Below are 26,974 nucleotides of genomic sequence, written 5' to 3'. Positions count from 1 at the left end.
TCGGGGAGAACAGGCAGCCCCCTCCACATCAGGGACACGAGGTGGCCCCCGTTCCCCAAACCAGGCAGTAAGAGACAGCTAGAATACTAGCTTCACCACCTCCCAGCTGTGTGGTCTCAGTCATGCCCCTCCACCTCCCCGAGTCTCAGTTTCTCCATCTGTACTATGGGTCTAAGGACCATTATCACAGGCAGGACAGAAAGTCTCCCAAGAGCCAGCCAATCAGGGCCCCTGAAAGAGAAAGACAAGATCTGGAAAGAAGCTATTTTAATTTCAGCAAATGGGCTTGCTTTGTCATTAGTGAAACACGATTTTATTTTACGGTTCAGAATGGCATCTGTTTATGGCAGTCGTGGAAGAGATGACGAGATCTTTTCAGCAGTGAAACCTCAGGAGGCTTTGGGCCATCCTGATTCAGTAAATCCCTCAACAGGCCGCGCTAAAGGGTAGATGGCAAACACAGCGCCGCGCACAGACGTGGCCACAGCACATATAGCATGCCCTGGATAGCGAGGCGGGAAGGACGCCGGCCGGGGCAGACGACCTGAGTGCAGAGTTCACTGGCTGTGTGACCTCGGGCAAGATGCGGAATCTCTCTGTGCCTCAGTTTCCTCATATGTAAAGAGGGGATGATGATAATCCCTACTTTATAAGAGCTTTTAGGTGATGAAATACTTTATTTATTTTTATTTTATTTATTTATTTTTTTGAGACACAGTCTCGCTCTGTCACCCAGGCTGGAGTGCAGTGGCACAATCTCGGCTCACTGTAAGCTCCACCTCCTAGGTTCATGCCATTCTCCTGCCTCAGCCTCCCGAGTAGCTGGGACTACAGGCACCTGCCACCACACCCAGCTAATTTTTTGTATTTTGTTTTAGTAGAGACGGGGTTCACTGTGTTAGTCAGGATGGTCTCTATCTCCTGACCTTGTGATCCACCCGCCTCGGCCTCCCAAAGTGCTAGGATTACAGGCCCGAGCCACCACGCCCGGCCCTATTTTTTTTTTGAGGTGGAGTCTTGCTCTGTTGCCCAGGCTAGAGTGCAGTGGCACGGTCTCAGCTCACTTCAGTCTCTGCCTCCTGGGTTCAAACAATTCTCCCCAGTAGGTGGGATTACAGGCGCCCGCCACCACACCCGGCTAATTCTTCTGTTTTTATTAGAGACGGGGGTTTCACCATATTGGCTAGGCTGGTCTCGAACTCCTGACCTCAGATGATCCTCCTGTCTCAGCCTTCCAAAGTGCTGGGATTACAGACGTGAGCCACCGCACCCAGTCAATTAAATAAATTATAACATGTAAAGTATGACACAATGACAATCACAAACCCTGTAAGGACTGTTGCTGTCACAGCCATCAGGTGTTCCCACTTCGAAGCTCCAGTAGGTTTATAAACCCAACAGCACCGTAAAGACAGGTCCACCTGGATCCCTGGGACTTGGCACTCAGGTTGTCTGCCCTGGCCCGCATCCTCCCCGCCTCGCCCTCTAGGGTGTGCTATGTGTGCTGTGGCCGCATCTGTGCAGGGCACCGTGTTGGTCATCTACCCTTCAGCAAGGCCTGTTGAGGGATTTGCTGAATCAGGATGGCCCGAGGCCTCCTGAGGTTTCACTGGGGAAAAGACCTCGTCATCCCGTCCACGACTGCCATAAACAGGCAGACTGGGGAAACAACCCTCCAGGGACCGCCCCCCCCGCCCCCGTACTACCACCACCACCACCACCAAGGCTCTCTGGGAGCCCCTACAGCACGCCTCCCCACCTCCTCCCTCCAGCTGGGGTGGGGATGACTATGAGACACATGTCAGAGCCGAAGATTAAAAACAAGTATAATGATCGGGCAGGCATCCATCCACAATGATGAATCTGATGTAATTAGGCACCCCACTAACTTCATTACTTATTTATTTACGGGATTGCTTATTTAATTTACGGGGCTCCTTCCCCGAAAAGTCATCTTAGCTGACACCCCTCAGGCAAGGAAAAAGGAGAAGGAGGCCCCCTCTTTCATCCCAGCCCATTCCTGGGCTTCTATATGTCATGCTCCTCCCTTGCCCCAAAATAGCTCCCAGGAAGGCAGGTGTGGTTTTGCCCAAGACAACAGGATTGAGCAAGGGAGACCCTCGGCAGAGCCAATGCCTGACATTCACAGTGCTCAGTGCCAAAGGACAGTGCTTGACCCGGAAGGCACAGCGTAGCCTCCACACCCTCATCTCTCCAGCAGAGGAAACCCTAGGAAAAAGACGGGTGGTCCTGGCCCCAGCCAGCCACCAATTCTTGGCATGACCCTCTGGACTGGCAAACACATCACTGCAACAAACGGAGCTGGCGTCTCCCAGCCTGAAGGAGGGGAAGGGCACACAACTCAGAGTCATGAGTTTCATTTCTTGTCGGAATGGAAGTCACCTGACCTGTCAGAGCCTCAGTTTCCTCATCTGTAAGATGAGTGTTAAGAACAACACCGCCGGGCATGGTGGCTCATGCCTGTAATCCCAGCACTTTGGGAGGCCAAGGTGAGCGGATTACGTGAGGTCAGGAGTTTGAGACCAGCCTGGCCAACATAGAGACACCCCGTCTCTACTAAAAATACAAAATTAGCTGGGCGTGATGGCACGTGCCTATAATTCCAGCTACTCAGGAGGCTGAGGCAGGAGAATCGCTTGAACCTGGGAGGCGGAGGTTGCGCTGAGCCAGGATCGCGCCATTGCACTCCAGCCTGGGCAACAAGAGCAAAACTCCGACTAAAAAAAAAGAGAACAACACTCACTAATCCTAGCACTTTGGGAGGCCAAGGCAAGCGGATGACCTGAGGTCAGGAGTTCAAGAACAGCCTAGCCAACATGGCAAAACCCTGTCTCTACTAAAAAAAAAATATAAAAAGTAGCCAGACGTGGTGGTGCATGCCTGTAATCCCAGCTACCTGGGAGGCTGAAGCAGGAGAATCGCTTGAACCCAGGAGACAGAGGTTGCAGTGAGTTGAGATGGCACCACTGCACTCCAGCCTAGGCGACAGAGCAAGACTCTGCCTCAAAAAAAAAAGACAAAACAAAACAAAACAAAACAAAACAAAAAAGAACAACACTCACAGCTAACTAACCCCAAAAACCCCAACTGGTGCCATCCAGCGTTGCACTGTGGTCTCAACCACTGCAATCAGAAGAGAAGCAGTCAGTCAACAGCATAAAGACTAGAAAGGAAAAGACAAAGTAGCGCTGGCAGACATGTGATTATCTCCCCCCATCCAGGAGACCCCACCAGCTGGCCGAACACATAAAATCAAAACACAGAACCACAGCTTTGCCCAAAAGGCAGCAAAAGCTGAAAAACGTAATCGAAAGTGCATTAGGGTCTCCTGGAACGGCTAACATTAAAAGACTGACAGTAGCAAGTGCTGGCAAGGATGTGGAACAACTGGAACTCTCATCCACTGCAGGTGGGCATGCAAAATGGGACAGCCACTTTAGAAAACAGCTGGTGGTTTCTTATAAACTAAAATAACACATTTACCACGTGACCTAGCAACCCAACACTTAGATATTCGCACAAAAGAAAACATGTTCACACAAAGACTTGTGTGACACAAGAGTGTTCAGAGCAGCTTTATTCCCAACAGCCAAAAACTGGAAACTTCGATGTCCATCAACTGATTAATGGATAAACTGTAATATATCCACACAATGGAATATTACTTATCCATGAGAGAGAATGAATTGATACATGAGCAACACGGGTTATGCAGAGTGAAAGAAGCGAGACACAAAGAAGTACATACCTGGGGATAATTTTATTAAAAAATTCTAGAAGAGTTAAAAGCTTCTGTAACAGCAGATCAGTGGGTACCTCTAGTCAGGGGCAGGGAGGGGGCGCTAGGGATTTAGTGTCAAGGGACTGGTGGGGATTTAGAGGGGACAGAAACACTTGATTTTGATTGTGGAGGTGACACAAATGTTTACATTTGTCAAAACTCATGCATTGAACCCTTAAAATGGGTGTATCATTATAGGTTAATTATATTTCAATGAAGATGATCTTAAGTGTAACAGGGAAAGAGATGCACATATTAACACTACTCACTCCATTCCCAGTGCCCAGGGACTATTTCCTCACTTCTAAATCAGTCTGCTGGTTCCTAAACTGGCCCTCAAGTTTCCCAAAGGCCCCTGATGTATGAGCATTGGACAGTTTGGGTCCGGGTTGAACCCCAGCTTTGTCCTATGCTAGCTAGGTCATTTAGGGCACTGCGGCCCTTTGGGCAAATCACTTTGCCTCTCTGCCCCTCAGTTACCCCCTCTACAAAAGCAAGGTGAGAAATACCACACTCCTCAGAAAACTGCAAGTAAAATGAACCAAAGTGAACGTACCAAGTGCAGGCCCCAGCATACACGAGGGGCTTCATTATTGCTGCTGCCAAGTGACAAATTGTCAAGCACCAGGCCCAGTGTGGACAGAGCTGGCCAGGATTCTTGTAACCCTGACAAACACAACACACTTCCCCACCCCACCAGACAAGGCTCTGGGCTCAGATAGCTGCCCCCAGGACCCGAGGACTCAGGCCGGGGCATTTAACTGATGCCTGCTGTCCACCCAGGACACGGTTCCTGGGCTCCACCCAACCCGCCCCTCCTAGGGAAGCAGGGACAAAAGGATGGGGCCTCGTGGGGATGGCTGGCCCTGAGGACAACATGGGCACATGCGAGGTCATTTCAGGAGAAGGATGTCTGGGAGGCATCCACCAACTCATGCTGAAGAAGAGTCCAGCCAGAGCCCACCCATTTATAAAAGAAAATGATAGTAATAATAGAAGGACAGGGAGGGGGCTGCAGGATAGGGGCTCTGCACCAGCTCCCGCGGGCCTGTCCAGGACTCCTGCTCCCCTCTGAGTGATGGCGGGGCAGGCGCCTGGAGCCAACAGCAGGAGGGGCATCCCCCGGGCCCGATTAGCGGGCGGCCGCAGGCACACACACTCAACTGTCAGCCTCCTCCTCTCAGCCCGCCATCACAGGCACCATTAATTGCTGTCATTTGAGGGTGGCCTGTGGGGAGAAGGAGGGAGGAGGAGAAGGAGGGGTAGGGAGCAGGAAGGAAGGGGGAGGGGAGGAAGGGATTGCAGGGAGCCCCTGCCCAGGGCTTAGCATCCAGGCTGGGAAGGAGAGGGAGGAGGATGGCAGACAGGGAAGGGCAGGGGGACCTCCACTGCTCTCCTCCCCACCCAAGAAGGGCCCAGGGCCCCGTCCAACTGGGGATAAGGCTGGTCCTCTCAGAGCCCCCAAGAGGCAAAATCCCACTGGGCCAGGGCCCTAGAACCTCCCCACACACATCTTTGGTGTCCCTGATCACCCGCCCAGGGTACCCCGAGACCCCAGCCCCCACCCACACCTGACCCCTCACCCTGATGTATAGACGATCCCAGACGCCCACCTCCCCACCCCACTCCCAGCTGAAGAATCACTCACAGAGCTTTGAGTCATGGGGAACCCACTTTCGGGGCCAGGGACTCCCGCAGCCCCCTTCTAAGGTCCTAGGTCCGCAGGGAAGAGTGCCGCTGGGAGCCTGGGGCCAAGTCCTCCCTCTGCTACTGCACCCTAGGGACACCACATTGCCTCCCTGTGCCTCAGTTTCCTCATCTGGAGAAGGGGGATAAGGAGGCTGCCCACCTCCAGGGTCACTCTGAGATTTAAGGAGGTAATTCCACAAAGTGTTTAACCGGGGGATGACATACGTGCATGCATGGCCAGTGTTGGCCCCGACGTCTGTCCCCCCTCATCTCCCCCATCCCCCCTTCTACCATCAGGGTTCTTCCGCAGAAAAGGCTGCACTCCCCCACCCCCAGCGTGGAGGGTCCCAGAGGCACCCCACAGAGCTGCCAAGTGGGTGTTGCGGCGCAGGGCATCTGGACAGCATCTGTCCTCTGCGAGGGGAACACAGAGCATCTGCCTGCCTCAATGTGCCCCCACGGCCCTGCTCCCACTCACCCCTGCTGGCCCCCAGACAGGCCTTGCCTTCAGGCTGAGGAGCCACTTGGGTCCTGCAAGGGGGCTCCTGGGAGCATCAGGTTCCCTCAGCAGGGGAGAAGGAGGCCCCACTCCACCGTCTGTCTGCCTTCCCGGCCTCCCTCAGATGTGATGGATCGCCCCGGCGGAGGAAGCTAAGTGCTTGCAGACAAAAAGCCCTTTTATCGTCCTCGGATGGGCCACTGGCATGACAAGCAGATAACTCAGCCACAGGAGGAAGGCTCCCCATTAGGCTGGAGACGGAGACGCCGATGGATGGGGGACAGAGAGGCAGAGGAGGAGGAGGCCAGGAAAAACAGCCCAGGCCAGGCCACTTTCCTTCCAACTTCAAAGCCCCCTGAGCCTAGGCAGAAAGCCCTGCTGAGCTCATCACCTTGTGAGGGACGGCCACCATCCCACTCCTCCTTCCCCCTTCCCTCCAAATCCCACTACTCCTTCCCCTACCTCCAAACTCCACTCCTCCTTCCCCCCGCTCCAAATCCCACTCCTCCTTCCCCTCCCCTCCAAATCCCACTCCTCCTTCCCCCCCGTTCCAAATCCCACTCCTCCTTCCCCACCTTCCAAATCCCACTCCTCTTTCCCCCTCCCCTCCAAATCCCACTCCTCCTTCCCCCCCTTCCAAATCCCACTCCTCCTTCCCCTCCCCTCCAAATCCCACTCCTCCTTCCCCCCCTTCCAAATCCCACTCCTCCTTCCCCTCCCCTCCAAATCCCACTCCTCTTTCCCCCTCTCTCCAAGATGAACCTGGTTGTGAGGCCCAGGGCTTAGGGCCCAAGGCCCAGCCCCAGGAAGCAGATGGCCTGCAGGGCTGATCTCCCCTCCTGCCCAGTGGGAGGTCCCCAAAGGCTCAGGACAAAGGAAAGAAGCCTCCCCCAGGAAAACTCCCCCCAAGTAACTCAGAATCCCACAACCCGAGAGGCTCATTCCAAGCCGCTTCGGTGCCTTGGCAGGGCTGTTCCCTCGGCCTGAGTCACCCTTCCCCCAGATACCTACGTGCTCCCTTCCTCCCCTCCTAAAGGTCTTCGCTCAAGGGCCAGCTTCTCAGGGAGGCCCACCCTGACCCCCACTTTGAAACTGCAAACTCCAGCCCACCCACACGCTCCCCAGACCCCTTCACGGCTTGTTCCTCAGTCCGGTGCTAGACTCGCTAAGCGTTGGACTTACTGACTTTCGGTCATAGTCTGTCTCCCAGCTGCACACCCAGGCTGTGTGGTGTCATCCAAGCTCATCCAACCCCGGCCCAGGATGCCTTTGAATGTGGCCTGACACACATTTGTAAACTTTCTGAAAACATTATGAGACCTTTCTGTGATTTTTTTTTTTTTTTAGCTCATCAGCTATCATTAGTGCTAGGGTATTTTCTGAGTGACCCAAGACAATTGTTCTTCCAATGTGGCCCAGGGAAGCCAAAAGATTGGACAATGGTGGTGTAGCCTGTGGTTCCCAGGCTACCTGTACGGTGTGTGGCTGGACTGACTCCCACAGGCTGCTCGAACCCAGTGGTACACTGTGTATCCAAAGGAACAGTAATAGAAAGGAATAATTCAAAGGAATAGAAAAGGAACAGTAAAAATGTGGTATTGTCCGGGCATGGTGGCTTACACCTGTTATCCCAGCATTTTGGGAGGCCGAGGCAGGAGGATCACTTGAGGTCAGGAGTTCAAGACCAGCCTGGTCAACATGGCGAAACCCCGTCTCTACTAAAAATACAAAAATTAGCCAGGTATGGTGGCACACACCTGTAATCCCAGCTATTAAGGAGGCTGAGGCAGGAGAATAGCTTGAACCTGGGAGGCAGAGGTTGCAGTGAGCCAAGATCACGCCATTGCACTCCAGCCTGGGCAACAGAGCAAGACTCTGTCTCAAAAAAAAAAAAAAAAAAAAAGTGGCATTATAATCTTATGGGACCACTGTCATATATGCGGTCCACTGTTGACCAAAATGTCGTTATGCAGCACATGACTGTATTTGGAACAAGAATGAAATCTCCTGACAGCAGCCTGTGATAAGCCAGAACACGCTGTGTGCCCGCCGTGTGCCCGAGCCTCCATGTGCACGAGCCCGGCAATGCCCTCGGCGACCGTCTGCCTGGCTGGGAAATGAGCATTCCAGGGAAAACTTGCTGGATTCCCTGGGAAGGGTGAGAAGGGGTTCTTTGCTTCTGGCTCTTTGGTTCCAGCTGAAAGATCTGGGACAGGTGACCAAGCTGTGCCTCAGTTTCCCCACTTGTAAAATGAGGCTAAGCACCCATTCTGGAGTGTTGCTGTGAGGGTCACGAAATGGTGCGACATGTGAAAAGCATGACCTGTGATTATGACTCGTGAGGACCTTCTCTGGCCAGGCACTGCTCTCTATGAGCGTTAATCATCACAGCAACCCTACAAGGGGAAACTGTTACTGCTCCCCAGTCTACAGATGGAGAGACAGAGATACAGAGAGATGAAGCAACCTGGCCCCGGTGCCCAGCACAGAAGTAGCAGTGACAAGACTGGGACCCAGGCCACCTCTTTGCCTGCTGGGCTCAGGGACCACAGTGGTGGTTCAGCCTGAGGGCTTCCTCCGGCACCCAACACCCAAACACCTGGGCCCATCCACAGGCCCCACCCTGGCCAAACCTGCAGGCCCACCACCAAAGCACAAAAGCAATATGACCCAGAACCCCGGAGCCCAGGGAAACCCACCCTCCTGACACTGACACTGTCAGAGACCCTCCCATCTCTCAGGCGTCATCAAAAAATCACCGCACCAACTCAGCCAGGAAAGAGCCTGTCCCCGGGGGACCCCGCAAACTGCCCTAGTTGCTCGCTGCACTGGACAGCTCTGATATGCCAGACCCCACACGCCCCCCGAGGCCCCCACCACACACTCCAGGCCGAACCTGGCTCCAAGTAATTCCAGACCCCCTTCCTGCGAGAAGGTCCAGGCAGGATGAACCTCCTGGGGACACTAAGTGGAGACAGACATGAACCTACCAGAAACTGCCTCCAGCAAGGCTGTGTCCTCAAAGACTCAGGGAGACCTGTGGAGAAAACATGGGTTTCGTTACTTGACATCGCATGTATGGAGTTTGGCATGACGACCTCAATGTGCAGGGAAAAAAGACCATGTCTGCGTCAGGGCCCATGCATCGTAAGCACTAGGCCAAGTATTTCTCCATGACAACCCTGTGAGGCAGGTACTGCTACCTATTTGACAGAGAGGGAGACTGAGGCTCAGACAATCAAATCTCATGCCCAAGTTCTCAGAAAGGGGAAGTGACGGAGCTGTGATTTGATCCCAGATTGTGGATTTAAAGGCAGTCCACACTCTGGCAAGACCACCAAGGGGTCCAGGGCCACATGGCTAGGCTACTGGGAAACTGCCCCATTACCTACCCAGAGGACCCCACAAACAGGCAGATGGGTCGACCGACACCTGAAGGATGGTGTCGGGGGAGGGGGTGTCTACTATTCTCATACAAGAATTTATTTTTGTTTGGTTGGTATTTTGGAGTGTTTTTGTTTTTGTTTTGGATACAGTCTTACTCTATCACTCAGGCTGGGGTGCAGTGGTGCAGTCATGGCTCCCTGCAGCCTCAACCTAAGGCGATCCTCCCACCTAAGGCTCCTAAGTAGCTGGGACTACAGATGCTTGCCACCATGCCCAGCTAATTTTTGTCTTTTTTTGTAGAGACAGGGTCTCACCATGTTGCCCAGGCTGGTTTCAAACTCCTGGGCTCAAGCAATCCTCCTGCCTTGGCCTCCCAAAATGCTGGGATTACAGGTGTGAGCCACTGTGCCCAGCCTCATTTAAGAATTTCTGAGTTACCATACAAAGCCAAAAATAGTGAAATGACAGCTAGTATCCAGAATACAGAGGGGATACCCATAAATCAATATGAGCCAGTCAACCCAGCAGCAGACAGGCAAAAGACAACACAGACACTTCACCAAAGAGTATATACACATGGCCAGTGAGACACGAAAAGATGCCCAATGTCATCAGTCCTTAAGAGAGGGCAGTTAACACCACAAAAGACCACTGCTCACCCATGGGGATGGCAAACATGAAAGAGACAACATCAAGTGCTGGTGAGAAGAAGAAGCGCCTGGAACCCTCACCCATTGCCGACGGGATGCAAAATGGAGCAACTACTTTGCAAAAACAGTTTGGCCATTTCTTATAGTTAAACACATGCTTGCCGTATGACCCAGTAATTCAACTCCTAGGTCTTTATCAGACAGACATGAAAACAGCCACACAGACTCACGCACGAATGTTCACTGAAGCTTTATGCACAATCGCAGAACAACTGAAAACAACCCAGCGGTCCATCGACAGGTGAATGGATGAACAAACAGTGGTGCATCCACGCCACATGACTCTGCATCCACACCACATGACTCTGCAATCAAGAAGAACAAAGTGCAGATACACAGAACCACGGGGAGGAATCTGAGACTCAGGCTGTGTCCAAGAAGCCAGATTTAAGGCTGCAGACTCTGTGGTTCCATGATAGGATTCTGGGGAAGACAAAACAACTTTCACATTTGTACAGAGACCTGCAGAGGTCATGAAATACAACAAAAAGAATGTTATTCCCACAAAAGTTAGGACGCCAATCACCTCTGGGGAGAAGGCAGCCCGTAGCTACAAGGTGACCCCTTTATAATTGTTCGCTAATTTGCACCGAGGGGTTTATGCATTCTTTATCGTGTTAACTTCTGCATGAAAAGAACAAGTAAAAAATAGTATGGCGGGCAGAGCACTGGACAGGGTCAGTCTCAAGTGGGCCTCTGGGAAACCTGTTCTCCACCCCGTGCCAAAGCTGAGGGATGGGGACTGGCGGGGCTAGGGCTGCTCACTCCCACAAGGCCGGGGGCAGTTGTGTGTAGTGCTCAAGCTCTGAAGCCAGGCTCCCCAGGTGCCAATCTGGCCTCTACCCCCTCCTAGCTGTGCAACTTGGAACGAGCAACTTCACCCCTCTGAGCCTCAGATTGCCCGTCTCTAAAATGGAAATGATGATTTAAACAACGCTGACCCCACAGGAATGCTGTGAGCGTGAAGTGTCCTCAGCGCCAGTGTGTGCCACTTCGAGTGCTCAGCTCTTGCTGGACATGGCTCCTACCCCCACCCAGGGGCTGGCAGCCAAGCTCCTAGAGGCCAGCCCTCTCCAGCGCCTGGCAGGCCCTCAGGCCCCAAGGAGGGAGCCTTTGAAAGGGCAGCTGCGGGCAGCTCACAGGGGGACAAGCCAGCGGCTTCTTTCCTGCCCTTTTTTCTTTTTTAAGCGCTTTTTTCACTACGATGCCCCCAGGCTTGGCACTCGGTCCTGCCATCTGCGTCAGCTCCAGAGACAGGCCCTGCGGGAAGGCTGGAAACAGGGAGGGCCCGGGCACATCTTCACAGCCGCCCTCCCCAGCTCCCGGAAGCATCGGTGGCCAGACACCTGCAGCACGTCCCGTCATGGGCTAGGGCAGAGCCAGGCCTGGCAGGCGCTCTCCCCGGGCACCAAGAAGCTCTCAACCTCCACCAGGGAGGGACAGCTGGGAGATCAGATCCCATCTTCTCCTAACCTGCTCCCAACCCCAGCCAGCTCAGCCTGCAATCCCCAAGAGACAGAGTCCCAGGGTGTCCCAGTGGCACGGGGTCAAGGCCAGTGGGGGCTGGCCCCAGGGTCACATTGTCGAGGGGGAAACAGGGAATTTCCCAGCAGTGATGGAGTGACACATAGGTCCAAAGAGGGGTTCCCAATTTAGAAAACTCGGCAGGGACTTCCCAGGAGAGGCAACCTGTCACACTGGCAGGAATCCAGGGAGATGACTGAGGGGCCAAGGGGCAGCGAGCGCTGGGCTGAGGTGGGAAGGAACCCAGGGCCTTGGCTGGAGCAGAGCTAGCGGGAGAGGAAGAGAGGGGAGGGCTGGAGGCAGCAGGGGCGGGTCACGCAGGGTTCTGCAGACAGGTTTTCTCTCCAAAGCAGAGAGCCTTAGGAGTGTTATGAAGGCTGCAGAGGGGCAAGGTCCCACTCCAAAGTGGAGATGCATCCAGTCATGGAGTGCGGGTGAGGGCGGAAACCACAGCCAAGGGAGAGGTCACTGTACCAGTCTGGGCGAGTGATGTGGTGGGCAGCCCAGGCTGGGCGCAGCGAGGTGGGAGAGGGGCCGGCATGGAGAGCATTGCACATTAGAGTCCGAAAGGCAGGCAAGGGATGGTGAGAATCAGAGGCCCGCCCCTCCCCTCCGACCCTGGGCAGAGCTGGTGGGAGAGGGAAGGAGAGGGTGACAACATCCACTTCCTGCACAGGACCCTTTCAGGGACACGGTCATCCCGTGCTCCTGGCCAGGAAACTGCTGCTCTGAGGGAGGACTCACCCAAGGCTACATGGCAAGGAAGGGAGTGAGTGGGAATCCAAACCCAGGGTCAAGTGCTTGAGCCATGGGGAGCCAGGGCACCAGGGCACAGGGCTGGCAGCATGGGGCGGAGGCTGCTCCAGCCCAGGCTGCCCGTGAGCGGCCAGGGCGTGCGCAGTGTGGGCCACAGTGTGGACCGGGCCCCATGCCTCCCTGGCTGCTGCACCTGTCAGGGCTTCCCAGGCCAGGCGTCTCCCAGCTCAGCCCCACAGCGGTGGGTCTCACTCACTGTCTCACGCTTCCCTGTGCTCACACCTGCCACTCACTTGCTCAAGGCCACAGTAGAACTTGCTCACTCTGCTGCACTCATATTCACACGTTCACACCTAGTTCATGCTCGTTCACACCTGGTTCACGCTCACTGGCTCGGGGCCACCCACACACATTCCAGCTCAGGCCCAGGTCCACTGGCCAGCTCTGCGGGCCCTCCCCGCGCGGCGTCCCCCCCACGCTCCTATACGCTCACTGCCCCCCAGCAAGCTCCCACGCTCCCCCTCACTCACCCTCACCTTCCCAGGCTGGGGGAACCTGGGCACCCACCTTTCTCTGAAGCCGACGGCTCAGTCCACCCGCAGCTGTGGGAAGGGCCAGGCCTCCATCCTCGCACCCCTGGGGCTGGCCAGGCTCGTCTCCCAGCAAAGCAGATGCACGGGGAGGAGCAAGGACCGGTTCCAAGGCTCCCCTCTGCCAAGCCCACTGTGACCACTCACGGCCCACAGGCTGAGACTTGCCCCCACCTGCCACCGCCCCCCTTGTCAGCTCCCAAACAAGCCCTATAAGGCCCACCTCCTGGCATTGGCTTTTGCCCTCAACTCCACCAAACACACCCTCACCTTGCTCTCTACCCTGCTGGAACCAGCACAAGCACCATCTTTTCCTCCTCCAGGAAGCCTGCCTGGCTCACCCCAGCCACAGAGGCCAACCTGACTCATCCATTCGCCACACTCAGAGATGGGAAGCCACCACCGAAGGCCACACAGCTGCAAGAGACGGAGCCAGCCGACATTCAAACCCGGAGGCAGCTTCACCCGCCTCCACCAGGACACCATCAACCTTCAGAAGGGACACACCCCTGTTGCCTGCCAGGTACAGGGGCGTGACTGTAAACACAAAAGATGAGCGCCTTAGGGCCCGAGGTCACACATACCCACACCCGAACGCCCTCCAGTACACCATGAGTGAGCAAGATGATTGCAAAGAGTGGCCCCTGGAGTGACAGACATAAACCATGGCAACCCTGCAGTGCTGGGAGGGAGGGCAGGGGGGGCAGGGAGGGCCTCCTTCAAGAGGAGACACTGGAGCCAAGCACAGAACAGCTTGGCTGTCCATAAGGAAGGAAAAAAGAGCACTCCAGGCAGAAGGTACAGCTTGTGCAAAGGCCCAGGGGCAGGAACCAGCTCAGAGGATTAGAGAAGCTGGGGCAGCCAGAGGGCTGGGGCGTGGAGAGCTGGAGAGGGCTGGGGAGGAGAGCTGGAGGGGGATGGAGGTGGAGAGCTGGAGAGGGATGGGGAGTAGAGCTGGAGGAGGATGGGGAGTGGAGATGGAGGGGGATGGAGGAAGAGACGGAGGGGGACAGGGAGTGAAGAGATGGAGGGGGATGAGGAGTAGAGAGCTGGAGGGGGATGGGGGGTGAAGAGCTAGAGGAAGATGGGGAGTGGAGATGGAGGGGGATGGGGGTGGAGATGAAAGGGGATGGGGAGTGGAGATGGAGGGGGATGGGGTGTGGAGCTGGAGGGAAATGCGGAGTGGAGCTGGAGGGAGATGGAGGTGGAGATGGAGGGAGATGGGGAGGGGAGATGGGGAGAGGAGATGGAAGGGGCTGGGGATGGAGAGCTGGAGGGGGATGGGGAGTGGAGCTGGAGGGGGATGGAGAGTGGAGCTGGAGGGGGATGGGGAGTGGAGAGCTGGAGGGGGAGGGGGAGTGGAGAGCTGAAGGGGGAGGGGGTGGAGAGCTAGAGGGGGATGGGGACTGGAGATGGAGGGGGATGGGGACTGGAGATGGAGGGGGATGGGGACTGGAGATGGAGGGGGATGGGGAGTATAGATGGAGGGGGATCTGGAGTGGAGAGCTGGAAGGGGATGTGGAGCGGAGATGGAGGGGGATGGGGAGTGGAGATGGAGGGGGATGGGGGAAGAGATGGAGTCAGGTGCGGAGCAGAGAGCTGGAGAGGGATGGGGAGTGAAGATGGTGAGGGATGGGGAGTGGTGATGGGGGGGTATGGGGAGTGGAGATTGAAGGGGATGGGGAGTGGAGATGGAGCGGGTGGGGAGTGGAGATGGAGGGGAGTGGGGATGGAGCTGGAGGAGGGAGAGTGGAGCTGGAGGAGGATGCTGAGTGGAGGTGGAGGGGAATGGGGAGTGGGGAGCTGGAGGGGGAGGCGGTGGAGAGCTGAAGGGGGATGGGGAGTGGAGAGTTAGAGGGGGATAGGGAGTGGAGAGCTGGTGGGGGGGGGTGTGGAGAGCTGGAGAGGGATGGGTGCTGTGTTCCTGGCCACAGGAGGGGAGCCACATGCTCCAATGGAACACATAACTGAGTAGGAACAGTGTGGGGCAGGGCCAGCGAGGACGCCTTAGGGTCAATCCCTGAGGGCTCCATGGAGGCATCAACCTCTTGCCCTCTCCAGACCCAGCCTCAACCTCTTCCTGCATGGAGGATCAGAACTGTGGGGCTCCAGCTTGGTGTCTGGACTCTGGCACCTTTCCCACCAGAAATGCGGCAGCCACAGGAACAGGGTGGGCCATTGCCTTGGGGCTCCTGTGCCTCCAGGACCCATGATTACTCAAGCCCAGGGCTCAGTACAAATCCTCCCTTTCAGCCCAGCCTCCCCTGAGCAGTGGCTACACCGGCCACAACAGCCACACCCTCAGCAGGGCCACAGGAGGGGCATCTTCCAGGAGGGAGAAGAACGGGTGTTGACCGAACACCCACAGTGCCCACAGAGACGGGCGAGGTGGGCGACAGCAGCCAGGCTCCACTCCAGGCCACCTCTGTACTGGGCACCGAGGCCAAGACGCTCAGGGCCCGCCCCAGGCCCTAGGAACCTGCCAGGCCAGCATGAGCCAGCCTCAGGGCATGCTCTGCAGAAGCTCTAAACTGGACCCTGCAGACCCACAGATCAGACCCTGGCCCCCAAGGGGCAGGCATGACCCCCAGAAGCCTTCCCTGCAGGGTAGAGTTTGGGAACTTCCGGCACAGCACAACCCAGGTGCCCTGAGACGTGAAGGCGGCTCACCGCCCTCCCAGGGCTGGCCAGGGTCCACCAGGTACATCTTCCCACACGGGGTGAACAAGGAGCCTCCCCTGTCCCCTGCAGTGGTGTCACCTGGTCTCCGTTCCTGTGGTAGCCAGCAGCCCAGCCAGCCAGAGTGGGAGGGAGGCAGGCTCTGCAGTCCTTCCATTGAGAACCCGCGGGGATATTTTGTTTTCCTTCTCTAGTGACAGCCGGGGCAGCCCGCCCCGCGCCAGCTCTCCTGGAAGCTGCGGAGGCAGCCACCCAGAGTTCAACAAGGTCTCAGTCCCCGCTGGACTGCAACAGCCAAGGGCGGGGGAGTGGGCGAAGATGGGGGTCACAGCCTCTCTCCCTCCCATCCCTCCTCCACCAGCCAGGGCAAGGGCCGCCAGACCAAGGCCAAGGGGGCTGGCCTCATGGATGTGAGTGATCAGGGCCTGCAGTGGGACCAGAAGGGAGGTGGGGATGGGCCGAAGCCCCGTCCAGAGGGGGACTGAGGAGAAATCCTGTGCCCTGCCCGGGAACACACCCCAGTCCCAGGGCCACCTGTCTGCTCCAAACAGGGGAGGCTGCAGTCACACCAAGCACAGAGACTGGGGAGGAGCCACTGCAAAAACCATGACAGCGATCATCACAATAATAAGAACAGTCCTCACTTCCTGCCAAGGCCATGTGCATCTCCACTGCCCGGACCCCATTTCAGGGGTGGGGAGACAGACACACACGGGGTCACCTGCTCCAGCTCACACAGCCAGCGAGGGGCGGGGAGGCAGGACCCCGAGCATCTGACCCTCTGCCTTGGGCCGCTCCATTCTCCACCCCAACAGCACCCTGGATTTAGCAGGGACTAGGCTTCCCAGAAACCTCTCCGCCCATCTCCTCGCTGCGGGGTATAAGGCCACCATCGGAGACAGCGGCCAGCAGGAGCAATTAGAGGCCAGGAAGGAGCCGGGGTATCGACTGCTTTCGGGAGGGAAGGGGGACGCGGGCTCTCGGGGTGGCAGCAGCCTGGCTCACGGCCAAGCACGGGCCACGACATGGCAGGGAGCGCAGCCCAGGCCCAGAGGCCACGGAGGCCCCACGTGGCAGCACAGGGAGGCCATCTGTCCATCCACCTGTCTGTCCAGTCCCGTCACCCTCATGGGCACCGACAGCCCCGAGGGGCCTGAAGCTCAGGGTTTCACTGCCTCCTCACAATGCTAAGCCCCTTACGATGATTAGCTCGTTTAATTATTACAACTGCCCCACATCCTGCCCCTGTGCAGATGGAGGCAGTGAGGCAAGAAAGCCCTCCCAGAGAGTTCCCAGGACCGGGGTCCACACTCAGCGTCAGCCAGCACCAACGACACTGCCTCTGCCCGGCACCCCCCCGCCCGGGGAGCCCCAGCGGGGCGGGAGATGAGAAGGGCCTCTATGGCAAGGGTGCACCGAGGACTGCCGGATGAGACGGAAGCTTCGGTAAACCTCTCTATGCCCCACAGTGACCCTGTCTGTAAAAGAGGAACATCACAACACCTGCCTCACAGTATGTTGTAAATTAACTCAGGTTTAGCCCCACAGATAGGCAGAGCAAGTGCCCCAGAATGTCAGTTGCCAGCTTCTCCCAGAGAGGCTGCCCGACCTGGGGGCCCCCGAATCTGCAGCCGAACAGAAAAACCACTGCGGACCCTCCCCAGCCTCTGCCCCAGGCTCCCCGCCCAGGAGCAAGGTCTGGCCGTTAGAGGCTCCCTGGAGGGCGGGGGCACCATCCGCCAGGAGCAATTAATTGCTGGGTCAAGAGATGGTGAGGTCAGGAGATCGAGACCATCCTGGCTAACAAGGTGAAACCCCGTCTCTACTAAAAATACAAAAACTAGCCGGGCGAGGTGGCGGGCGCCTGTAGTCCCAGCTACTCGGGAGGCTGAGGCAGGAGAATGGCGTAAACCCGGGAGGCGGAGCTTGCAGTGAGCTGAGATCTGGCCACTGCACTCCAGTCCGGGTGACAGAGCGAGGCTCCGCCTCAAAAAAATAAAATAAAATAAAATAAAAATAAAGAGATTTGTCACGAGGGCCTGGGGACATTCAGGGTGGGAGGGTGGCCCACACTGATTCAGTCGCCCCACCTTCCACCTCACAAGCAGGCTCTGCCCCCACCCCCAGGAACATCCTCCTCTGCCTCCACACCAGCCCTGACCCAGGGTAGGTCAAGGATGCAGCCCCAGGGTAGGTCAAGGACGCAGCCCCAGCACCCGTGACCCGCTCCCAAGAGGGACCTGCTTCCATCATTCAGCCAGTGCCCACACACAGGAGGGGACAGCCAGGCACGAGTGGGGCTGACATACAGTCCCCGGGGGCCCTCAAATGGGTCTCAGATCAAATCCCTGAGCCATCGCATCCTGGCAGGAGACTGCGACCCCTGTGTGTGCTGCTTTACTTCTTAGAGGCAGTTTCCTTGGTGGTGAAAGGAGGCAATTACATTAGGCTAAAATCAGGCTGGCTCCCGCTCCAGCCCTAGTGCTGTCATTTTTTAAAGCCTGAGGAAGGTGCCTTGCTTCTCAGAACCTCAGTGTGCCCATCTGTAAAACAGGGATGATGCCAGGGACTATTCTGAAGAGAAATTTACAGCCTGGCACCCAGCAGTGCTCAGTTGAAGCTCACCATCGGGATTTACCAGGCCACCTCCCCAGGGCCCCTTACCAGCCTGCAGCCCTACAGAGACACCAACCAACGCCCCCAGCACCTCGAACACCCAGAAGCAGGGCCCCCTGGGGGCCACGATGAGAGGGCAGGATGAATAAGCCCACCTTCCCTGCCTCCCACCTTCCCTGCCTCCCACCTCCGCAGCAGGCCCAGGGGAAACATAGGCTTTGGTGACCACCAGGCGGGGGCCAGAGGTCAGTGACAACAGAATCACCCAGAGACAAGGCAGCCCCCCACCCAGATCCTCCATGGGCGGGGCTCTGCAGGAGCCGCTGGTCTGGAGGGGTCCGAGGCACAGGTTTCCCCATGAGTCCCCACCAGCTTTCAGCCCCTGGTGTCGACACCCAATCCCTCCACACCAACCTACCGACACACGGGACCCCTCGAAGCCCCCACCACACAGATGGGAAAACCAAGGCCCAAGGACCCCAGGCAAGGGCAGCCCAGGATCTTTCTCATGTCCCAGTGAGCTCAGCTCAGCTCAGCAGGCGTTCAGAAGCCCAAGTGGCCCAGCTGGGGTCAAGGCCCTGAGTCAGAGCAAGAAACACAGCAGAAACTGAAACAGCCCAGTGGCCCCACACACGCCACAGAGTGAGCCACGCTCATTCCCTGCGCCACCCCATGCTGGGAAGTTCCTGCTTCTGTGGCCAGGGTGGGGGTGGGGGATGAGTGGCGTGGAACAGCCTTTCGGCCTGGGGACCCTCTCTGGACCCAGTAGATGAGCCAAGTTCCATGCACACAGGCAGAGCTGTGAACTGGCCCCACCCCAGAGTCTCCGTGTCATCCAGGACACATGCAAAGCCACACACTACCAAGGGCAGCAGTTTAGGGGTATGCGTAGGGACAATACAGAGAGGCAGGAGAGACCCATCCCAGGCATAAGCTGTTTCTGCTCCCTGGTAGGGCTCAGCCTGCAGCAAGGCCACAGAGCGCAGGTCTTGTGATCTCAGGATAGGGTCTGAGACCCGGGTTCAAAACCCAGCTGTGCTGCTTTCTAGCTCTGTGGCCCTGAGCATGTGACTTAACCCTTCTGAACCTGTTTCCTCGCCTGTAAAATAGAAACTCAGCTCACAGGGCTGACTCAGAGGCTCAGTGAGCAAATGCCTGCCTACAGTAACAGTGAATGCCCAGCATACAGTAAGGGCTTAATAAATATGTACAGCAGTCCCTGCTTAGCCGCGGGAGCTTTCCGAAGTTTCAGTATGGTGGTCTGAAAACATTAAATGGAAAATTCCACAAGTAAACAACTCATACGTTTCTGGGTTTTGTTTGTTTTGTTGTTGTTTTTTTTTTCTTGCTCTGTTGTATAGGCTGGAATGCAGTGGTGCAATCTTGGCTCACTGCAGCCTCCGCCTCCACCTCCTAGGTTCAAGTGATTTTCCTGCCTCAGCCTCCTGAGTATCTGGGATTATAGGCATCTGCCACCATGCCCAGCTAATTTTTTTATTTTTAGTATAGTCAGGGTTTCACCATGTTGGCCAGGTTGGTCTCAAACTCCTGGCCTCAAGCGATCCACCCACCTTGGCCTCCCAAAGTGCTGGGGTTACAGGCATGAGCCACCCCGCCCAGCCTATTCCTAAGTTGTAAATTGCATGCTGTTCTAAGTAGCATGATGAGATCTTGCACCGGCACATCTTGTCCGGCCCAGGATGTGACCCCTCCCTCTGCCCAGGAGGATCCACTCTGCAGACGGTCCTGTCAGTGAGTGTCCGTCCCAGGAATCAGATCAACTGTGATGCTACAGCAGTGCTTGTATTCACATAGCCCTTATCTGACCGAACAATGGCCCCAAAGCACAAGAGTAGTGATGCTAGCATACTGTTAACATTGTCTTTGTATTTTATTTTATTATTCTTATTTTATTATTATTTTTTTTTTTGAGACAGAGTCTCGCTCTGTTGCCCAGGCTGGAGTGCAATGGCATGATCTCGGCTCACTGCAACCTCCCTCTCCCAGGTTCAAGTGATTCTCCTGCCTCAGACTCCTGAGTAGCTGGGATTACAGGCAACCGCCACCATACAAAAAAAATACAATTTTGTTGTATTTTTAGTAGAGATGGAGTTTCACCATGTTGGCCAGGCTGGTCTCGAACTCCTGGCCTCAAGCGATCCACCCACCTTGGTCTCCCAAAGTGCTGGGGTTACAGGCATGAGCCACCACACCTGGCCTTTCCTATTTTATTATTAGTTATGGTTATTAATCTTTCACTATGCCTAATTTGTAAAGAAAACCTTGTTACAGGTCTATACGTGTAGGAAAAGATGGAGTGTATATAGGGTTCCATACTGTCTGCAGCTTCAGGCATCCACTGGGGGTCTTAGAATATATCCCCCAAGATTAAGGGGAGACTAGTCCATCTTTTTCAGTTCCCACATTTTTCAAATGGAGATGAAATTCACATAACATAAAATTAACCACTATAAAGTAGGCAGCTCTGACATTTAGGACATTCCCAGTGCTGTGCAACCATCACCTCTATCTAATTCCAAAACATTTTTATCACCCTAAAAGGAGACCCCATCAACATGGAGTAGGTTCTCCCCAGGTCCCCTCCTTCCAGCCTCTGGCAACCATCAATCTGCTTTCCGTCTCTATGGGTTTGCCTGTTCTGGGCATTTCATGAAGGTGGAATCGTACACTATGTGGCCTTGTGTGTCTGGCTTCCTTCACTCAGCATCATGGTTTCAAGGTTCGCCCACAGTGTAGCATGCATCCGTACTTCATTCCTTTTCATGGCTGAATAATATTCCATTGTGTGGAGAGACCAATCATATATTTTTATATGAGAAAAGTGTGTTATAAAGAATACATATACATATATAACAACATATATATAAATACACATATAGAATGAGATTTAATTCTAAAATTTGTAAGGTTATAAAATAACCGTAAGAACTATGATGATGTGGAATCTGGTGAAGGAGCCAGCTGGCGGGAGAGAGGGGCCTGGGGTGGCCAGGCAGGTCCCCTCCTGTGGGACCTCTCCTCCGCTCTAATTCCCCTCCACATCACATCAGGCCTCCTAAATGTGCACCGAGCTGAGACCTGAATGGCAGCAAGAAGCCAGCTGTGTCGATATGCAGGAAACAGCATTCCAGGTGGGTGGAACAACAAACACGAAGGCCCAGAGGCAGATGCAGTCAGTGAGGGCTGAGGAGCTCCCAGGCAGCCTCTGAATTTATTCTCAGAGCAGTGGGAAGAGAATGGAGAGCGTGGGGCCAGAGGCTTAAGAGTCTCATGGTCCTTCTGACGGGATCCCTCTGGCTGCAACTCAGAGACCAGACAAGTGGGACCAGAGTGGACTGGGGACCCGGAAGAGGCTACTGTAGTCATCCAAGCCAGACGGTGACAGGGTGGGGGGTCCATCATGGTGCCTGGTCTGCCATTCTTTTCTTTTTGTCATTATTATTGATATGAAAACAGAGGGTCTGGATGGTAATGCTGTTACCCCCCAAACATAGTTACTGTTTATTATTATTATTCCATCTCACAATAACAGCATATTATCTTTACTGTTCCTGATATTTTTTTTCTGTGCTGTTAGGGTGGGCGGGGGGGGTCTCCATGGCAGGGTCCCTACCCCAGGGATGTTTCTGGCTGCCCCATGACTGGCTCATGGCCTTTGGGACAGTCCCACTCCATAAAAGTCACCCTCCCTACACAATTTTCAAAGACCTGGCCATTCAAAAAAACCTGCCAGAACCAGTCCAAATACTAGCTGTTTCTTAAATGTCACTCTCCTCTCCCTCCAGCACCGCAGGGCTCTGATCTGCTTTCTCACGAATCCACGCTTACTCATTCTGAGTGGGAGCCAGCCACTCCTCCCTCTCGTTTCCCCTTACCCGACGGTTGGGACACCACACAGATTTTTGCTGTTGTTAATTCTGAGCTGAGTCTGTATTAAGGAGGAATTTCAGTGCCCAGGAGTAGAGGGGATTTTCCAAGTCTATGGGGTAAATATTGTCGGGGTGGTTGGGATGCGGTGTGGCGCTGAGCCAGGGAGCTAACCTCTCTGAGCCTTCGTTGCTTGCCTGGCAATGACGACAGCTGCTGGATCACGAGATCACTGAGAGGATCAGATGAATTCACGCGGCATGTGCAGGCACTGAGACGGGCAGCATGCAGCTGAGGGGGTGGCGGTGGGAGGGGCAGGGCCGTGGCTGGAGGAGAAAATCCCACACTGCCCGCTTGGCTGGGTGACCCACTGCCCGCCTGGCTTTTGAGGAGATAAGCCGCCTGCTCAGGTTCATGTTCGGGATCAAATGAACCCACTTAATCCCCTTAGTGATGTCTGCTGAGCTGGCTCCTTGGGGGCCTGGGGAGGAAGGCAACTGAGCCCCCAGAGTAGAGACCCCACCCGCGAGGCCAGGCACAGAGAAGGTGCCAAGGGCTTCTGCCCCAGCGCTGGGGCACAGCAGGCTGAGGGAGCCCCAGGACAGAAGTGGGCACACATCATGGGCTCACCATCACAGCCACAGTGACTCCTGACTCCCCACTGCAACCCAGAAGGTAAATGCTATTATGAACACCCTTCTCCAGCTGGGGAAACCGAGGCCCAGAAAGAAAACAGCCCACCCGAAGGTGACAGAGCTCCTCGCCGGATCACCAGCAACCCCTCAAGATAACCTTATCCCATTTCACAGAGGGAGAGAGGGCGGCAGGAACGGGGCCTGAAGTCATCACCCTATCCCACTGGGAAGGCAGGGGTGGATGGGCAGAGTCATGCCTGCCTAGGGGAAGTACGCACTAGGTACTTATGGGAAGTATGTGAGTGAACAAAATCTACACGCTGGGCACAGGCGCCGAGGAAAACACCTTCACGGGACCTTTCTCCCCTCCCAAGGTCCCTCTCTAAGATCCTGTATCACAGGGGTCTGGCGGGAGGGACTGTGACTCCCAGAGGGACAGTAGGCAAAGTCTGGGGGCATTTCTGGCTATAGCAAAGGGGGCTGAGGTGCCACTGGGGTCTGATAGGTGGAGGCAGGGGTGTTGCTAAGCATTCTGCAGCACCCAGAGCAGCCCCTGCAACAGAGAATGACCCAGCCCCCCAAAACTTGAACAGTGCCCAGGCTGAGAACCCTGCCGTCCTTACCAAATGCATGAGAGGGTCAGTTGGGCACCTACTGTGTGCAGGGCCTCCCTGCAGGACACATTCAAGAAGACAAGGTCACAGGGCTCAGAGAGGTAAGGCTTCCTGCCCCACCTAATGGAAGGAAGGCAGAGGCGAGACCTGAACCCAGGTCCCACTGACTCACAGCCCCACCCCAGCTGCCAAATACCTGCCCCATCCTTCAGGAGTCTAACCTACTGGGTCTAGAGTGGGGGCTCCGAAATCTGTATATTTCATAGCCCCTTCCCCCTACAGCCACTGGCAGGGGGAAGACGATGAACGGGGGAGGACGCTCAACAGGGGGAGGACAGTGAACAGGGCGAGGACAGCTCTGTTCCTTTTCATCAAAATCTACACTGGCCAGGAGGCTGGCAGTCTGTCTCTGGGGGGTAGGAACGTGGTTGTATTTTTTTATGTGCAAGCTTTTCGTTCCTTAATTTTCCAGCTTATAGAGAACATATTTGTTCTGCTTCTAAAAACCAAAAACAGTCTTTTATGTAAAGCAGCTAGCTGCCAAACCACATGCCCAGCCTGGCCCTGGGTGGCTCCACTAGGACCTGGCAGGGGGGACCCACACCTCAATGGAGAGAGGGCTGACCCAGCAAAGCCCCCATGAAGCACCCCTGGCATCACCAGGAGAAGCCCGGAGCTGGCAAATCCACTCACCACAGCACCCGGGCACCCAGAGGTGCTCCCTAGAAAGTCCCCGGCAGCCCCTTCCCACAGCAAGCACCTGATCAACCCAAGTAGCTTTCCCCAAGAAACACACCAAGCACATGTCACATCCCCATGACAAAATACTACAAGAAGTTCAAATTAGCCAACTGGATCCAACTGCACCAGCACATGGTGAAAACCTGTAATCATACAGATAAAAATAATGATAGCTAATGCCACAGTTCTGGATGCTGTGTCTATTACCCTTCTAATTCTCAAAACAATCCTACAAGGTGAGGACTACTTAGGTCCTCATTTCACATATTAGGAAACTGAGGCAGAGTCATGTGATAAGCTGCGTGAGAACAGTGTCTGGAACCACACAGGTCTGCCGCTCATCTAGCCGAGAAAACTGCTGCGCCAAATTATATACAAAGCTGTCAATACTCGACTACTTTTGACCTACAAAACTAGCAGTCATACGGCTCCCCCAGTAGCAAACAGGAGAGCAGCATGCACAGATCCATGTGTCCACAGACAAGGCAGGTTCCCAGGCCATGCAGCGATACACAGAGGCTCCTGGAAAAGCCCAGACCCCAGTGAGAGGCGGTGGCCTCCAGCAAGGCGACTCCCATGATTTGAAAATCACCTGTCATTTTTTTCTCTTTTAACAAAAAGCCACCTTAGCTTACAGCCCCAAGTTTGGCATCCTGGGCTAAGGCTCGACTGGCCTGGTCTCCCTCTCTCCTCTCTTCCCTGGCCGCCTCTTTGCCCCCAAGACCCCACACAGTCTGTGACAAGCCGGCAGTCCTCCTCAGGGCCTGGAACCTGGAGTCTCTTCCAGCAGCCCAGGAGAACCTCTCCCCACTAAGGATCCAGTTTCACTTAATTGCAGGCTTCAGGTTTCTGCATGCAGGCCCAGAGGCCTGGGGGCAGGAGGCGCAGGCCGTTTTCTTCCTCTTTTTAATAAGCTGGAAGGCAGCAGCATGTGCCCTGCCGTTCTGAGAATCCGGAACACCTGCCCCTTGGGAAAGGCCGCGGCTCCAGGAGCCCACATGGGAGACCCAGCCGGGAGAAATCAACTGTGGTTTGTCATGGGACATGCTGGGGACACATTTTTTTTTCTGGTCAACCATTGGGACCAGGTACCCCAATTGGATTTAAGGGATTAAAAAAAAGAAAAAGAAAAAAGGGGCTGGGTGCAGTGGCTCACACCTGTAACCACAGCACTCTGGGAGGCCAAGGCAGGAGGATCTCCTGAGCTCAGGAGTTCAAGACCAGCCCGGGAAACATAACGACACCTCATCTTTACTAAAAATCAAAACAATTAGCCCAGCCGAGCAGTGGTGACATATGCCTGTAGTCCCAGCTACCCAGGAGGCTGAGATGGGAGGATTGCTTGAGCCTAGCAGGTCAAGACTGCAGTGAGCTGCGATTGCACCACTGGACTCCAACTTGGGCAACAGATTGCAAGACCCCGTCTAAAAAAAAAAAAAGAAAAGAAAAAAGAAAAAAACCATGAAAGAAGAAAAAAGAAAAAAGAAAGCACAAATGTCTCTCTGTGTGTTTCTTTTGCACTTTGGTTTTTCCCCAGCACAGCCCTTTACAGTTTGCAGGTTTCTCTCTTCACTCTGTGCTCTTCAGCCACAGTCCCCAGGTCAAGGTCAAGAAACTGAGGGTCACTTAATTCCAAGGTCACCAACGGTAGGAAAGCAGCCATTGTCTCCATGACCACATCACCCACGGCCCTGTTCCCAGTTGCTGGTTCACAGGGAAATCACAGGCTCTGTGGGGGCAGCAAGCGTCCTCTACCCCTGTGACAATGACCACAAACTCGGTGACTTAAAACAGCACAAGTTTTTGGGGGGTTTGGGGTTTTTTTTTTTTTTTTGGTTTCTTGAGACAGGGTCTCACTTGGTCACCTGGGCTGGAGTGCAGTGGCACGATCACAGCTCACTGCAGCTTCCGACTCCAGAGCTCAAGTGATCCTCCCATCTCAGTCCCCTGATTAGCTGGGACCACAAGTACTAGCCGGGACCCAGCTAGTTTTCTGTATTTTTTGTAGAGACAGGAGGGTCCCACTGTGTTGCCCAGGCTGCTCTTGAACTCCTGGCCTCAAGCGATCCTCCCACCTCGGCCTCCCAAAGTGCTGGGATTACAGGCGTGAGCCACCGTGTCCGGCCAGCATAAGTTTATTACCTTACAGTTTTGGAGGTCCGAGGTCTGAAACGGATCTAACAGAGCTAACACCAAGGTATCGGCAGGGCTGCGTCCAGTCTGAAGACTCTAGGGGAGAACCTGTCCATCACCCTTTATGGCTTCTAGCGGCTGCCTGCACTCCTTGGCTCATGGCCCCTTCCCCATCCTCAAAGCCAGCAGTGCAGCATCTTCCAATCTCTCTGACTCTGACCTCCTGCCTCCTTCTTATAAAGACCATTGTGATTACATCGAGCCTGGGCAGATAATCAAGGATAATCTCCCATCTCAAGGTCAGCTGGTTAGCAGCCTTAATTCCATCTGCCACCTGAAATCCCCTTTGTGGCATAAAATCATATATTCACAGCTTCTGGGAACGAGGACATCGTGCGGGGGACCATTACTCCGCTTAACACAGGCTTCAAAAACAAAAATCTTTAGGCCTCTAGGGAACTCCCAAGGCCCCACCCCACAGATCCTGAACTCCCACCAGGGTCCACATGCCTCAGTCTCCCCACTGCTACACAGCATGGGCGAGTATGCCCAGTGCCAGCACCTGTATGTGAATACACATCCCCAGCAGTGCAGAGTCCAGTCTCCCCACTGCTACACAGCATGGGCGAGTATGCCCAGTGCCAGCACCTATATGTGAATACACATCCCCAGCAGTGCAGAGTCCAGCATCTGATGAAAACGTGATCGGAC

General features: G+C 55.2%; 1 protein-coding gene across 1 annotated transcript in view; it reads right to left on the bottom strand.

The window, feature by feature from the left end:
- Positions 1-26,974, bottom strand: part of NCOR2 (nuclear receptor corepressor 2) — a 240,411-nt gene that overhangs the window by 199,230 nt on the left and 14,207 nt on the right. Inside the window, 1 exon segment of the mRNA XM_030938910.1 lies at positions 8,981-9,027. The gene's annotated coding sequence lies outside the window, so the exon portion shown is untranslated.

This window comes from Rhinopithecus roxellana, chromosome 10 (assembly GCF_007565055.1).
Source record: "Rhinopithecus roxellana isolate Shanxi Qingling chromosome 10, ASM756505v1, whole genome shotgun sequence".
NCBI lineage: Eukaryota > Metazoa > Chordata > Mammalia > Primates > Cercopithecidae > Rhinopithecus > Rhinopithecus roxellana.
The sequence above is the reverse complement of the archived record's forward strand: the minus strand, read 5'-3'. Positions and strand labels throughout refer to the sequence as shown.